Raw genomic sequence first — 17,686 nt, forward strand, 5'->3', positions numbered from 1 at the left:
ACATTGCTCATCAATCTATTCTGAAATGATATGAACAATGCTCATTTTCCCCCTCAAACTCTAAATTCTATTATCACAGAGTTAAGTTTTCTTACTCCCTTACATCATTGACTGACACTGGAAAATGCTGCCAATGAAGCGGCCCATTCCATTTTTGCTTGGATTTCACTCTTAGAAAGTTCTTTGTTAGGGTGAACCACACAGCCGGCCTCACCAACATCCACCTCCTGGGAGGAGGAAGCAGTTGGTTCTACCATCTTCCTCTCATAGAAGCTCTTCAGATGCTGAGGACACCTGTCACCTGTCCCAAGGGGCGTCCCCGATCATGTCCTGTGTTGTCCCCAGCCATTTCCTATAGAACTTCCTACTCTCTTCCCTCTAAACACAAAGAGCTTTTCCCTTTAACTCCTTATTTGTCATTGGTATCATGATGGAGACTATGGGGTCCACGGAAGCTGGGACATTCCCTGGGTGAGTCTCCTCTGAATGTCTTATGCCCAGCCCAGTGTGTGACTCATTTTGTTGAATATGTGGGTGAATGGTTGGTTGAGGTCTTGAATGTGATAGAAAAATCAGGATGGTGAATAATTAAAGATAGGTTTAAGGGCCATCTGAGTGAGAATGGCAGCCTTAGGGCAAAAATTTCCAGTGACACCCTCAATAGAATCTTCTTTAAATGTCCAGTCTTACTGCTTCACTAACTACTCACAGTTGGGAATGGACATTATTTCTGTCCTGCGTAGTCCATTGTTGGAGTAGTGGGTGGTTCACGGTATTTCAGGGCAATCTGGGTTTGTCTGGGGGCTTAGAGTTTGCCAAGGGAGTTGAATATTCCTGATTTAAGTTTGCAGCTCCTTTAGTCTGTGATCATCTTTCTTTCTTTCTTTTTTTGAAGATTGGCACCTGAGCTAACATCTGTTGGTAATCTTCTTTTGTTTCTCTTCTCCCCAAAGCCCCCAGTACATAGTTGTATATTCTAGTTGTAGGGCCTTCTGGCTCTGCTACATGGGACACTGCCTCAGCATGGCTTGATGAGTGGTGCTAGGTCCGTGCACAAGGTCCAAACTGGTGAAACCCTGGGCCACTGAAGAAGAGTGCGTGAGCTTAACCACTCAGCCATGGGGCTGACCACTGTGGCCATCTTTCTTCTCCACCTCATTCACTCAGGCAGTATTTACAGAGACATTCTTCTAGGCCTAGTGTCTTGCCTTAGTCCTTGAAACTGAGTCAAACTACCCACGCCACTACCTTCACATCCAATGCAACAAAGTCACCAGTAATATCTGAACTCTTTGACAGCTGTCCCCCCAACTAACTCTAGTCCATTTGATTCCAAACCTGCTGCCACCCAGGTGCCTATGCCTCACACTCCCTAGACTCACAGTCTGAATTGACAGATTGACTCCAGTTCTGGCACATCATAAATTCCTCTTTGCTCCAGATTTTCCTCCAGGAATTTGGACTCAGGCCCTCCTCTCTCTTCCCTTAATTGGTTTGTTGCTTCAGCTCCATCATCACCTATTTCTCCTCCCAGTCTGTTTGGAGTCTCACCTCTGCTTTGGACCTAGACCATTGGGATGATAGATATTGAAACGTTCTACTGGGGCTGTGCTCCTGTCTTTGACTTGGACTTCAAAATTTGGACTACAAGAGTCAGTGGCTATGTGTTGACTGGGGTGTGGCCAAGCATCTTGTTCAGAGATGCAAGTTTCTGCTCTCCCATCTCATGCCCATGGCAGGCATCGCTCACTGATTGTGGCTTTTTCCCTACTGATTCTAGCTGTGACCTCACAATTCTTCCCAAGACAGCACTCTAGGCAGCCAGTACCAATCAATGGCCATTGCCATGTGGGGTGAAACTTATCTACCACCCCCACTAAGACTTCTTGATATAGATCTCCTGTTCTTCCCGTAGCGAAGGTATGTTATGTAAAGCATGGGGCATGTGAATCACTCAGTAGCCTCTGATTTCATTCTGGTGGGCCTCTTCAGTCACTCAGGGTCACATCAGCTTCTCTTCTCCCTGGTGGCTGCCATGTTTATCATGGGGCTTCTGGGCAACACTGTTCTGCTCTTCCTCATCCACGTGGACTATCGGCTCCACACACCCATGTACTTTCTGCTCAGTCAGCTCTCACTGTTTGATATTGGCTTCCCTCTGGTCACCATCCCCAAGATGGCGTCAGACTTCCTGCAGGGAGAAAGTTTCATCTCCTTCGAGGGTTGTGCAGCTCAAATATTCTTCCTGACGCTCATGGGTGTGGCTGAGGGCATCTTGTTGACCCTAATGTCCTATGACCGTTATGTCGCTGTGTGCCACCCCCTGCAGTATCCTTTGCTCATGAGGCGCCAGGTGTGCCTGCTCATGGTGGGCTCCTCCTGGCTGGCGGGTATGCTCAATGCCTCCATCCAGACCTCCATTACTCTGCACTTCCCCTACTGTACCTCCCGCATCGTGGACCACTTCTTCTGTGAGGTGCCAGCCGTGCTGAAGCTCTCCTGCGCAGACACCTCTGCTTATGAGTTGGCGCTGTCCACCTCGGGGGTGCTGATCCTTGTGCTTCCCCCTTTCCCTCATTGCCACTTCCTATGGCTACGTGTTGGGGGCCATTCTACGCATGCGCTCAGAGGAGGCCCGAAACAAGGCCTTCACTACCTGCTCCTCACACATCACAGTAGTGGGACTCTTTTGCGGAGCAGCCGTGTTCATGTACATGGTACCGGGTGCCTACCACAACCCACACCAAGACAATGTGCTCTCCCTTTTCTACAGCCTTGTCACTCCCACACTCAACCCGCTCATCTACAGTCTGAGGAATCGGGAAGTGAGGATGGCTTTGGTCAAAGTGCTCAGCAGTGCTGGACTCAGGTAAAAGTGATGACCACACAGCGGGCTACTGGCTGATTCCAGTGGTCCTCCGTCCCACCCATCTCTCCAAAGCACCAATTTGTGGTGCAGCTGCTAAGGCCTTATGTTGAAGGCTAGGTGTCTTTCCAGCCTCTTCCCATCCCATGACTAGTTGGGTTCGTGTTTTCTCCCATGGATTTGTAAAAATCAACTGTAGAGGTCCCAATCACTTTTAGTAAATTCTTTAGTACAATTTACATAAATGGAAGGCCCAACTTTGTAAAGTTGAGATCTCCCTGTTATTGAATTGATAGTTAAACTAGTAATGATTAACATTTGTTCACCAATTAATCTGCCAAGTGAAGTTATTTCGTCCGTAAGAAGGCTTTTGAGGTGTAGGGACTATCACATTTTATGTGTAAGAAAAAATGACTCAAAAAGGGAAGACAACTCAACAGCAGTCATACTTCCAGAAAGTGGTAGAGCTGGGCCTTGAACCCATGATCTTATGATGCCAAAGATAGTCTCCCAACCACTGTGACTGACAAGCAGAGACTTGCTGACTGCCATAGATTAGAGCATGTGGTGTATAAAGATGGAAAATCATGCATATCTCTTTCTTTAATTAAATATGGAGTTCTTCATTTAGAAGATTAAAAATAAAGGCTCTAGGAGCCGGCCCCATGGATGAGTGGTTAAGTTCACATGCTCTGCCTCAGCGGCCCATGGTTTCGCCAGTTCGGATCCTGGGCATGGACCTAGCACCACTCATCAATGCTGGTGGCATCCCACATAGAAGAACTAGAAGGACCTACAACTAGAATATACAACTATGTGCTGGGGGGCTATGGGGAGAAGAAAAAAAATGAGGGAAAAATTGGCAACAGATGTTAGCTCAGGGCCAATCTTAAAAAAATAAAAAAATAAAAAAATGCTCTGTGTTTCCTTTTAAGTCCAGCTTTGAAAGCGGTTTGAAACCAGACCATCTGATACAAAATATCCAAAGTGCACGCATCGAACATAAATCAATCATTTGTCTGCACCATGTGCCATTGTATATTTGAGCCTTCTGTATTTTGTCCTTCCTTCAGTAGCTAAAAATAAGTTCTTAGATTTTTAAAAAGACATTTAAAATTATGTATTTCCCAAAATATAATGTTTGCTTTTTTCTTCATTCCCTCTTGCTTTCCTTGAGATCCTTTTCTTCTTTTTATAACTTCTTTAATTTCAAGATTAAGTTAAACTTTTTTCATTAATTAGCAAAATATTTTGGAGGAAGTATTTCTACCCAATCAATACAGTATGTATTTCACAGTGTTTCTAGTATGGTAATTCTGTATCGTTTATACTATTTTTAATACAATATTTAAGAGGTATTTTTAAAGTTTCCTGTTTTGATACATTTTGTAATTAATTAAAATTTACATTATTTCATCATGCTTAGATATTTTTGTTTGGAGTATTTTTATTTCTAGGAGTTAAGTTTTTCTTTCTTCATCTAAACATATGGTCAAATTTTATTACAGACCATAAACTGTAAAATATGTACACAGTTTATGCAGAAGATAGATTGGCTATCTATCAAACAGACCCACTACATGCATAATGTCATGTGGAATATCCTTATGAATAATTTTATATACTTGAATTGCTATAGTCTGTGAAAAGTGAATCAACGTTTTTAGTTACACTTAAAAATTTGCCTTATTTCATACTGGTTTTCTTTTATGAGGAGGAATGTTTATTTTCCTCTGAGATCTGCAACATTTTGTGGCATCTTTAAAGTTAACTCGCTTAATTCTTTTTATCATGAATCCAGGCCTGTTGGATGATAACTGCCTGGTCCAGCAGAGGTTTAGTAGAAAATCTGAAGCGATCACAAACATCAAAGAAGTTAGGTGTGTCCACACGCCGCTCAAAGCCCTGGATAAAGATTGTTTTTCAAGTGTTCTTTAATAAAGCTATATGATACAGGCAAAGGCAATTTATAAAATTTGTACCAATAAATAAAATGGAGGCCTATCTAACCAATTTCATTAAGGCTAGAAGAATCTTGCCAACCATTTGGAAAAGACAAGTGAAAAAATGATTTTTGTCCCATTCCACTTACATGTCCAGATGAAATCATTGTTGTATCATCATAGCTAATGGAATCCAATTGGGTACTAAAAAGAAGAACTTTAAGATTTATTCCTGGATCCAAATGCTGAAAGAAAAGTAGAAATTCTATGATTGCTTCTTGGGTGAATTATTCCAAACGTTTAAGTTAGAGAAATTAGTAGTTCCCTAAAAACCGTTACTTCCCAATTTGTTTCGTGAAGCTAGCGTTATTACTCAACGCTGTACCTGATAAGACATTACGAGAAAAGAAAACTACAAAGCAAAATCCCTAATAAACATAGACACAATAATTCTTAACAGCATTTTAGTAAATTAGATCCCATGATATCTACTAAGAATCATCCATTATGACCCATTGAGAGTATAAGGAATTCAAGTTTCACATAACATTCAAATATCAATCAATGTAATTCACTCTATTAGCAAACTAAATAAGAAAAACTGTATGATCATCTCAATAGATATGTGAAAAGCTTTTTAGAAAGTCCAAAATACTGTACTGTTAAAATTCTTAGCACAGTAAGACAGAAGGGATCTTCTTTAACTTGATAAAGGCCATCTGCAAAAAAACTACTGCTTGCATCATACTTTGTGGACAAAGAGGAAATGATTTCCCCCAAGATCAAACAAAATGAGAATATCCATTCTCGGCACTTCTCTTCCACCTGTACTGTGAGCTCCATAAAGTGAAATAAAGGAGGAAAAATAAGCGAATATAACTCAGATTGAATAGAAAAAGTAAACTGTGTTTATTCACAGACAACAAGATCATCTATATAGAAAATCTGGTGGAAAATTAAGAAAAAGAAAAGCTAAACTTATGAGTGAGTTTAGCAAAGTTGCATGATCCAAGAGCCACATAGAATAACCACTGGTATTTCTACATCCTGGGAAATAATCACTGTGATATGAAATAAATGTAAATGAAATAAAGTTAAATGATAAATTGTTAGTCTAAAATGTAACTATATATTTAATTTAATTATTCAATTACACAATTACATATTAATTACTTAACCTATGAAACTATTAAATGAAAATTAAATTATTCTCCTTAGAATTGAATAAAATATGATATACTTAGAGATAAACTGATAAAAGATGAACAAGTCTTGCACACTGAAAAGTACAAAAAATTCTTAGAGTAATTAAGGAAGACAAAAGTGGAGACATATATTTTGTTCATGTTTTTGCAGGTTCAACATTGTTAAGATGTCACTTCTTCCTAAGGATGTTTATTAATTCAGTGCAATTCTAATCACAGTCACAGTAAGCATTTCTTTGTTTTTTTTTTTTTTTGTTTAAATTGAATAGCTCATTCCAAAATTCCTGTAGGAATGCAAAGGACCTGGAATAGAAAACTGCTGGAAAAGAACAACAAATCTGGCAGAAGAATCTTAAGAGATTTCAAGTCGTTTGATAAAATTAGAGCAAGAAAGATAGTATACCATTTTCATAGAGATAAGCAAGTAGATCAATGAAAGAGACTAGAGTCCAGAAATAGATACACACACCTGGACAAAGGTGCAAATGCAAATCTATGGAGAAAGGAAAGTCTTTTCAACAATAGTCTGGGATGTTTGATATTGATGTGTAAAAAAGCAACTTTAATTCATAACTTGCAGTGTATACAAATATTACTCAAAATATCTAACAGGCCTCAGGAATTCAAAGATTAAAAAAAGAGTGATAATTTGGACTTCCCCCAAATTAAGAATTTCTGCTTTTTGAAAGACACTCTTAAAAGAATGAAAATCAAGTCACATAGTGGGTGTAAACATTTGCAGCTCGTATATATGATAAAGGACTCTTCCTCCCTAGAATACGTAAAGAACACTCAAAAACTTAATAAGAAAGTCAACAACCAATTTTAAAAAATGGGCAAAATATTTGGACTGAAACTTCACCAAAGAAGATATATGGATTTTGATTAGTATATGAAAAGATGTTCAACATCTTTCCACAATGGAAAGGCAAGTTAAGAGTGGAATACCATTACACACCTATTAGAATAAATGAAATTTAAAAAGACTGATCATGTCAGGTATTTTCAAAGATATGGGGGAACTAGAACTCTTATACATGCTAAGGAACATTCACGAGGGAAAATACATTGGCAATTTCTTAAAAGTGAAATATATGCCTACCATATGATCTAAACATTGCATTATTGGGTATTTATCCAAGAGGAATGACAGCACATAAATATGCACAGGTAAGTTTTCATAGTAGCTTTATTTGTAATAATCAAAACATGGAAAATATCTGAATATCCATCCACAGATTAATTGGGTAAACAGACTGTAGAATATCCATAAAATGGAATACTGATCAGTAAAGCAATGAATTAACTTTTGGGGCCAGACCAGTGGCATAGAGTTAACTTCACATGCTCCATGTTGGCAGCCTGGGGTACATGACCTTGGCTTTTGGGCATGGACCTACACACTGCTCATCAAGCCACGCTGTGGCAGCATCCCACATACAAAACAGAGGAAGATTGACACAGATTCTAGCTCAGTGACAATCATTCCCAAGCAAAAAGGGGAAGATAGGAAACAGATGTTAGCTCAGGGCCAATCTTCCTCACCAAAAGAAAATATTAACTTTTAAGATATGCAACAATATGGATATATCTTAGAGTAACGTGTCAAATGAAGGGAGCCAGTCAAAAATGAGTACATACTATATGATTCCAGAAGTTCAAACTAATCTATAGTGTCAGGAAGCTGAGGGGTGGTTGCATGGGTAAGGCAGGCCATCAAAAGGGGCGCAGGAAACAGGAGTGATGGAAATGATCACTGTCTGAATTGTGGTTTTGGCTTCATGGCTGTGTAAGGACATCAAAACTGGTAAATCGCAATCTTTAATTATGCACAGCTTACTTTATGTCAATTATGCCCTGATAAAGCTGTTAAGCAAACATGTACTGATAATGCATGGATCATATTCTGTTTAGGTTGGTGGGTCTCAGAAACCCATCTACATTCATCGGAGCACATTTCAATCATGCCCTACTGAGTAGTGGGAACCTAGACTGAACTTTTTTCTCCTGACTTGACCTCAGGCCAAGAGAATCAGCGTCTCAGGATGCTTGTATGGCACACACTCTGGGCACTAAGAGGAGGTTGGGGTCCCACCAGTAGGGCTTGGAGGGGTGTCTTTGCCTCACTCAGTCTGAGCCCAGTAGGAAATGACCATGGTATCAGATCAAAGGGAGGGCATGAGAGGGACAGTGGACCACGAAAGATGTTGACTTCTTTCTTCTCCCTTGAAGAAAATGGAAGATAGTAGAAAGCTAAAGAAGGGACAAAACGTTCCAAATTCATTGGTCTGTTATTGCAGGTTCGGTGCACACCTTTGAGAACTCTCAGGGGTATTTGATGCAAACACAGCCACACACTGATGCACACTCACACGCACTCACACACCCAACAGAGAACTTACACACAATGTGTTGCTTCTTGGTTTGTGTTGAACAGAAAATATAGCCAGTTTATTTCTGGTACCCTGAACAAGACATAGAAGGAGAAAAACCCAGTCAGTACCAGATCTCCATCCTGTAGACATGGGGCTTTTGGAATTTAGAATAATTAAAAAATTTAATATTGCACAGAATGGGTAAAAGCCATAGGGTCAGAGTCACATAAATCAGACAGAATAACACTGCAGGGTCTGTCCAAAACAGCAACTAATTCCTGCGTCTATGGTGAGCTGAGAAGATAAAGGAGATGAGAGGGACTGCAGGCTCAGTTCTCAGCAGGGAAAATTTCTCCTTGTGTGGGGCACAGCATACACACTGTCATTCTGCCTCCAGCCTGTGGAATCAGTGGGTCATGTGCCAGGCTGATCTCTAAGACAAGGACACAGTTAGGAGCAGCTGTAAGTAGAAAGGATGTACTTATGTGGGAGTCACAGTGCTGAGACCTCACCCTCTGTGGCAGTGTGATCAAAGCATCTGTCTACTTCCACTTGTTTCTACTGCTTCACTCCAGTCCCAGTAGGAGCTCTGGGAATCCCTCTGCCCTGGGGCCCTGCACCTGGCCCTCTCTGTTTCCACCCTGGTAGAAAATGCTTTGGAAAAACATGTTTTGGATTCTCCATCTCCCCTGGCATCTATGACTTCCTCAAGTTCTGTGGCCAACAGGGCTCCAGGGACCACCCTGTCCTGAGATAGGTGGGTCCACAATCCTGTGCATGTCCCTGCAAGTAGCTGAGAGTTGTTGTGGCGTAAGACAGCTCTGAGGGCTTTGGCAGGGTTAGAAAGGGTCAGTCTTTGAATCCACACTCATTCCATTCAATAATTCTACCCGATGCTTTAAGTCATTGGTGATGGCTTGTGCCACCCCCGGAAGGTATTTATTACTATGTCCCAGCTTTGCTAGGATCCTGCACCTGGCACTCTGAAATTCTCCTTATCCAAAGGGACAGAGTTCACCTTGGATTCTATATGGACCCAAGATGAGTATATAAGGACATGAGGGGGACAGCTGACCCTGAGAATGACCACCAGTGGTCCCCTGCAGGTCTCCTCCACTTTCTACACTTTATTCCAGACTTTAATAATCCAACCACTTCGTTTTCCCTTTGACTGAAATCTGCCAATACCATGCAAAGTCTGTTTTGTTCCAGAGTCTCTCTTTAGTGCTGGGGCTGTGAAGAGGAGCTCGGCACAGTCACTACCCTCACAGATCTCACTATCTGGCGAGAGCATTAAAAAAATTCCCTCCTTCCTTTATCCTTTTTAGGTCAAGCAGGTCCACGAAGATGGGCTGTGTGCCCTGTTCAAAGAGGCGGAACCCCTTGCAGCAACACCAGGCACAAAATTTTGTCTTCTAGGCTGGATTTCTCCATCCTGAACACTATGGAGGGAAATCATTTCCTCTTTCTGTTTCATGTGCCTCACCCTCCTTCTCTGTACTTTGGCACCAGCATCCAAACCACATGCAGAAAATTATCAACCAAGTCGAAACACCACAGATCCTAAATCCCCTTTATGTTGAGACCCTCACACCAATACTGTGATTCAGCGGTAACTCCTGAGGTCACCCTTTTCCCTGAGACCCAATTCCCACCCTGCCCTTGGCTTATAAAAAGGTGCCAGTGGGATTTCCTGGGGTCTTCTCAGGCTGGAAAGAAATACTTTGGAAAGATCTCTGTGTTCAATACATACCAGAAACAGAAGATTTTAATAGAATTAAACTCAGGTGTGTATGTCTGATAATTTTTACTATCTGGGTGTTTTTCTTTGTTATACATAAGATTATTGGATATACCATGAAAATAAATAACTTGAGGAAACATAACTGATTAAAATGAAAGTTTTTCATAGTGTGAAGTGTATGGAGAGAACAGTTCATAGTTAAGAGCATGGAATAAAGAGCTAAATGGCTTATGTTCAAGTTCTACCTCCATCACTTACTAGATAGGGAACCCTGGGTATGTTACTTATCCTGTTTTTGCCTCAGTTTTTCCATCTGTCGATTGGTAATGTTAGGAGTAGCTGGAGCGGGAGATTATTCAGAGTATTAAGGGAGTTAATATTTGAAAATGCTTGGGACACATGGCATATTACAAGGTTTATATCCATCCATGATAAATAAATTGAAAAATACTCTTTCTACATTGGAAGTTCCTGAGCATGATGACTAGCCCTCTACATTAAGTGCACATGTAGAAATGACTCCATAACAACAGTAAGTAATTGAATGAACTCCACCGTTGAATGCATTGCAATTATGCTAATCTGCACTAACCATGCGTCTCTGAGATGAGGAGCTGGGTTAGACCAATTTATTTAGATTGGCAGGAAACTTTTCAGTGGTTTGAGGCTATAACTTCTTAGAATTTGTAGAATCTTCTGGGGGAGGGTTGGGACTCCTTGGGGTGAAGGTGCAGATGGTTGTCAGGGTCAGCTCAGCCTTTTTGAGAGGAAGGCAAGGAGCTCTAAGCTGGGGACAGAATCCTGCAGGAGCCCAAGACTTGGAAGACAAGAAGCAGAGGAGACACAGCCAAGAGGCTCAGACAGAACAGTCAGAGGCAAAGAGGAGAAACTTGGCTGTCCATTTCACTAACTGGTCCTCCTTCTTGGAAGACTCTGGCTCGGATCTTTGAAGGATTGATTTGATATTAGAAAATCAACCTTTATTTTTTGAAAGTATACATGTACATAATATTTAAAAATATTACTCTACAAGGCTTATAGGAGAAGCAGAATCCCTTGTTCTTGCAAAATCACAAATGGCAACAACGCCACCCTCATATACCTAAATATTCAAGCTCACAAATTCCCAAATAAAGTGTATCCCATTGTCCTGCTGGACAAATGTATCTTTATAATGGCCCCCAAGACAAGGTTTGCATGTGGAATTGTAGATTCTGCAGGAACTGCCCCAGAATGTGCTGGCACAAGGAGGCTTGACCCACAGCCAGATCCTTTTCTTCCTACCTGTGTCTCCATCCTGCATCATGAGAGACCAATAGTTCATGCAGGTGGATGTCCCAGGCTGCACGCCCAAGTTCTCTTCAAACCCTTGCTGAGAGCCAACACTGGAGATCCCTTGGACCCAAGCATGCAAACACCATGAGTATTGAAGCTGGACACTCACAGAGGTTGAGTTTTGGAGAAAATGTTCCCATGGCCTGAGGCAGGTGGAAGAGGGTAGGGACAGAAGGAGATCTTGGGGAAATCCTGCAGGTGTTGTCAGAGGGGTGGAGTGAGAGGATTGGTCATTGAGATATGATGTGATTCACTGGACCCGATCCTAAATGATAGGAGAGGCCAAGAAGGAGGGAGTAGCGTGAGGATAAATCCATAGGAGGGGGATGCATCAGAATCTGCTTAATCCCATGAAAATTAAACCAAACAAACCAGTCCATGATGCAACACCCATTGTCTAGATATTGGATGAAAGTGATCTTCACTGTCTGATCTACCATATTCACTAATTCCATTAAATACTTAATCTTGCTTGTTTCTTGTATGTTTCCCCTGTAAATATAAATGGAACTCTAGGGAGGACAAAGAAGTTGATTTATGAAAAGAATATCTCAGGGAATGTAACTGATATCTAAGAACAGCAGAGAGAAGAGAGGCAGAGAGAAATGCACAAGTCATCTTGATAGACGTTCTGGCTTTTATTCCCATCCAATTATCCAAATAGACCAGCTTCTCAACTCCTTTGCTGAGAGCCAAAGGAAGGACTTTTGAGATATGCAACCTCTTGTCATTTTGGAAATTCTGAAAGGAATTTGGAATAGATCTCAGGCCAATTTTGATTGGATTTGTGAATGTGCCTTTGAGACTGTGTGCATTAGTTAGGACTCTGTGAGTGTGTGTGTGTGTGTGTGTCTGCGCGTGCTGTCAGGGTTGGGGGAATTGCTCCATTTTAGAGGGTGGCAGAGCTTTCTTTCCCTTGGGAAATCCACCCCATACACTCTTGTGAGCTTTGATATCTTTGAGCATGTCCAGCCAAATCTCATAGAAATAGAACATGACATACATCATTTCAGATTTTCAATCAAATACACTAAAAATTATCACCGAATAATCAGTGCATTTTTCTAAAAGGTTGTTAAATTCAGGATCCTGTGTTATCATTTGCATTGTAATTCACACCAGAACGATGACAACATAAATCTTTTTCTCCATTCCGCGCTTTGAAACCTAGTGTGTGTTTCACAGTTACAGCACATTCCATTTGAAAGATAAATAGGATGAGATACACTTAGTCTGTATCTCAATGTCACTAGATAGACCATTGTAAGGTTCTCACAAAAGCTGCCTAAACATCCCGTAAAATCACACAATGACCAAATTAAATACTAGGATAAGGAGTAAATTTACCGTAGTTGAACTTGAAATGAGATTTAAAAATCACATCCTTGGGGCTGGCTCAGTGGTGCAGTGGTTAAGTTTGCACATTCCGCTTTGGCGGCCAGGGGTTCTCTGGTGCAGATCCCGGATGTGGACACGGCACTGCTTAGCAAGCCATGCTGTGGTAGGCATCCCATACATAAAGTAGAGGAAGATGGGCACAGATGTTAGCTCAGAGACAGTCTTCCTCAGCAAAAAGAGGAGGATTGGCAGTAGTTAGATCAGGGCTGATCGTCCTCAAAAAAAAAAAAAAATTGCATCCTCTTGATTGCTGAGGAGTATCCCCTATTGGAGTGGGTGACATTCTGATTATCAGTTGAGTATTGAAGGACGTTGGAATCTTGTCCAGATTTTGACGATTGTGAATACAGCTGGATAACCCTTTTTACTCTGTATTTTAATGGACATGAATTTTTATTACTTTCAAGAAAATGTAACAGAGTTGGAAAGCTGAGTTGAATGATAAGTCTATGATGAATGATTCAAACAATTACACACCATTTAAGCAATTTGAACCATTTTAGGATTTTTGGCAGAAACGGGTGAGAGTACCAGCTGCTCTGCATCCTCCCCAGCCCTCAGGAGTTCGTCTTGCTCATTGTAGCCATCCTCATGGCTATGTGTGGTATCTGAACCGGGAGAGTCCCTGTGAATCTCACTGAGGGGTAGAGATGTTGAGCGTGGTTTCAAGTCCTCTTCTACTCTTTAGTGAAGTGTGTGTTTAAGTCTCAATAATAGGAGGGAAAGTCAGGGGGGACGAGTGAGGAGGACTCCCGAGGAGGCCTTGCTTCAGAGTCCGCCCAATCCCTTCCAGATCCGTCCACTGGCCCCTCTCCCTGACTCCGCCCCCATCGTCCAGCTGTCGCCTGGCAGCCGTCTTCCCTCTCCGCTCGACCCTCTCCCTTCCTTGCAGCCAGGAAGTGCTTCACCTGACTTGTTTCTGGGGTCTTCTCAGGGTCAACCGGAAGGGTATTCTTCCGGGGGACCAATCAATGGATTTCCGGGAAGGCCATCCCAGCGAGAGTTCACCCCAACTAGGGAGCTTCGAAGAGAAGAAGAAAGGGGAGCCACGTGCACGCCGGACCCGGGGGGACTCTCTGGCTTGAGTCCCAGCCCGCTTGCCGACCAGGCGGGGCTCTGAGTTCCTTTCCTCGGAGCCGGAGCCTCGAGGGAGGAGTCCTTTCACTAGGCAATCGCTTGCCCTTTGAGAACTTCGGAGGGGAATTTGGGGGTGAGCTCAGGCAGACTTTACGGGCATTTGTGAACGTGCCTCTGCGAATGTCTGTGTTACATCGGAGTTTGTGTGTGTGTGTTTGTGTGTGTGGGCGGGGGGGGGCGGCGTTCGTGAGGGCGTGCGCGGGCGCTCGCCTCTGTGTGCCTTTTGCGGGGTTGGCGGAGCTTCCTTCCCCTTTGGAAATCCACCCCCTCCCCTCTTGCCGGCTTTCCTCTCCTCCTGTGTGTTCTGCCGAATCTGATGGAAACAGAACAGCGCCCCCACGTGCTTCCCAGTTGTCGAGCCAACAGACGTGAGGAATGATCACACCCAAAACTCAAGCACGTTTCGATATCGATTTATTACTCTCAAATTCCAATAGGTCCAGGCTGAGCTGGGCCGGCTTAGGGCACCGCCAGGCCCTGGGCTGGGGCGGGAGCCGCCAGTCCTGGGTGTCAGGGACCCTGCCTAGAGCTTGGAGGAGGAGGGTATGCGGGGAGGAGTGGCTGAAGGCAGGGAGTATGTTGCCCCAGTGTCCTGCTTGTGGCTGGCATCCTGGCGGCTCTCCTGGTCCTCTTATGCAGGTGGTGCTCCTGTGTGCTCCGGTGTGTTGGTGCAAAGGGATCAGTCTTCCACGTTGGTTCCCCAGGCTGTCTTGTTTTGGCTGGGCCAGATTCACTGCACATTTGCAGGCAAACAGAGAATTTCGTGTGAAATATTTCTGATTCTCTTCATCTTTTGTTTCCACAGATTTGAGAAACCTCTTTTCTGCATTTAAATTATATATTTGTGCAAAATTAATACATTTATGTTTTCCCCCTTACTTGATCCCTCCATAATTTAGAATGAGTGAATAGTCTTAGTTTGATGACAATACTGTCATTTTCATAAGTTCTGTAATTGTTTGTTCTTTCTTATAACAGGAATGAATTGGAAATATTGGTTACATTACCAATGCCTTAGTTCTAATATCATGTTTGAGATAGACCTTTATAAACTCAGATTCTATCATGCAACTTTAAGAAACAAATGTTAACTTTATGGGCCAAATAAAGCCCCTTGTAAATTGGCCTGATACCTTGTTTACAGAGTTCCTAGCACCCTTACCAGGTGAGTAAGTATTGTCTCCTCCTGGCAGGTGCAAGAACCTTAGGATATTTTGAGAAACCTCAAGAAAAGAAGAATTCAATCAAATTTATATGTATTGCAGGCAGAATCTGATGACAAGGCATTTGCTTGGCCTTCCTGGATTGTAGAACCCTTTAAAGTTCAATCTGAGATTTCTTACTCAAAGTTCCAACAAAGAAGATTGAAAACCGTCTGTACACAGGTTCCAATCTTTAAGACAAAGTGAAAAAGGAGAGAATGACTTGGAAAATTAAATAAAATAAAAGATCCTATACAATGTATTTCTATTCTTAGTATACTTTTGTAAATAAGTGGGCTATACTTATTGAAATGAGTTATTTTGCAAACCAATTAGTCTTAATTCGCCTATATTCAGTAAAAATGAAGCTGATTTTAGAGATGAAAATTATTTTCCAGTAGGAAGTGTAATAGACATTCTAGTTCTATAAATTTTCTTTGAGGTTTTTGTTTTCTATCTGTAAGCTGGACTGTGTCTTGAATTCTGCCAGTTTCCTCAAATATCTGGCTACAAATATGCAAATTAATGTTTTCAATTTTATCTATCTTTTTCATTTGGAATCATTGAGAACTGAAATCATTCCCTCTCCTGAAGCCTTGTAAACTGAAATTGAGCAATGTGATATAAACATAAGAGAAGTCACCATGATACCCCATGTTTAGAGAATCTTCATGCCTGTTGCAGTATAAGCTTCTCAAAATGAACTTGAACACCTGATGACATCATCAGAGACATTTCAAACTGCAAAAGAATCCTTTGACCTGTGACACCTGGAAATTTTCTTGACTGGCTGTACTCTGGGCTCAGAAACTGGTTTCAACAATTAACCTTTGCTTTTATTTCATTTCAATACAAATAACCCTAATAAGATATCTTTTTACTTGCTTATAGGCTTAACTTTGGAAGCCTACCTGCATCACCACCTCCTGAAATCAATTTAACTAGACTGACCTATTGTCAGGAATAAGAAACTAGTGTTTACTGAGGTTTAACAATCTACCAACTCAGCTTCTGGACTGTGAAACTTCTTGAAGTTTCAAAGGCAGGAATGTGGGAGATCATATTGTGCCACCCCGAAATGTGTCTCTTTGGCTTGATTATGTTTAAGAACAAAAGACTCAGAAAGAAACTTTGATCTTCCCCCTAATCAGCAGGAAGTAGCTAGAGTTTCCATCACCCTAGTTCCCTCAAGATTAAGGAATGTACAAGGGAAAGAGGCAATTGAAACAGTACACAAATCATTTACCAGCAGAAACTAGTTTTGCTATCTTAAAACACGTTACTGATTAATCAAACTTTGCTCAATAATAGAGATGAGAGCATGCATGTGCCAGGTGGAAACCCATAGATCCAAGATTACTCTGGAACAAAGAATCTTCAAAAATCTTACCATTGGGCCCTTTACAAAGTTAGGAGTCCTTCCATAAGGAAAATCTGTCTTCCAACCTCCCAAGTAGGTTGACTACCTTATATGGACTTGTTTGAGACTAGCCAATCAGCTTACATGGTCCCAGTGGCAGCTTAGTCGCCCCTAACTCCTTAAATTTCACCCTGAACCTTGGATCAGAGAGTCAGATTTGCGAGCCTTGCCTTCTGTCTCCTTGCCACTCGACCTAGCAATAATGCTCTTTCTTCTCTCTAAAGCTAATGCCAGGGCCAGCCCCATGGCCATGTGGTTAAGTTCACGTGCTTTGCTTCAGTGGCCCAGGGTTCACCTGTTTGAATCCTGAGTGTGGACCCAGCACTGCTCATCAAGCCATGCTGAGGCAGCATCCCACATAGAAGAACTAGAACCTACGACCATGATATACAACTATGTACTGGGGAACTTTGGGGAGAAAAGGAACATGAAGATTGGCAACAGATATTAGCTCAGGGCCAATCTTTCTAAAAAAAAAAAACAGTAAAAGCCAGTGCCATAGTGTTGGCTTCTATGCACATCAGGCAGTGAACCTTGCTCAGTAACACTGGGCATAATGTATTAAAAGAAACACAGAAGATGGAGATTGCTTAGAATACATTTTATTTATTAAACATTCAACAGCCAATAATATTAGTTAATCAATCAAGTTTTATCTATATCTTTACTATGTTTTCATTGGATTTTCTTACCTCCACTGATGTTTTAGGATGCCTAGTCCCAGAGCAGTTCAGCAAAATCTGAAGGTAGAATTCTGTCACTACCTGGGTCTTTGTAACTGAATGGCATGGTTAAATTTTAGCAACTTATGGTTACATTATAACATTTTAATCCCTGAAAATTGGAATTGGCTCTGGTCCTGCTGTCAAATGCACATTGAAATGCTATTGATTTTCCCCATTACATTATCCTAAATCATCTCATCAATCTATAGTTATTACTGCCACTTTGAAATCAACTGTGAAGAAATGCCTAGAACAGTAGTCCTCAGTTGGGATCATTTTTGTTCCCAGGAGGCAATGTCTAAAGACATTTTTGGTTGTCATGATTGATGGGAGGGA

The 17,686-nt window shown here is 41.7% G+C and overlaps 1 pseudogene; it reads left to right on the forward strand.

The window, feature by feature from the left end:
* The first annotated feature begins 1,936 nt into the window (after nucleotides 1-1,936).
* Nucleotides 1,937-2,873, forward strand: LOC139041190 (olfactory receptor 2Z1-like; annotated as a pseudogene).
* The last annotated feature ends 14,813 nt before the right edge of the window (nucleotides 2,874-17,686 follow it).

The sequence above is a fragment of the Equus asinus genome, chromosome 20 (assembly GCF_041296235.1).
Source record: "Equus asinus isolate D_3611 breed Donkey chromosome 20, EquAss-T2T_v2, whole genome shotgun sequence".
NCBI classification, from domain to species: Eukaryota; Metazoa; Chordata; class Mammalia; order Perissodactyla; family Equidae; genus Equus; species Equus asinus.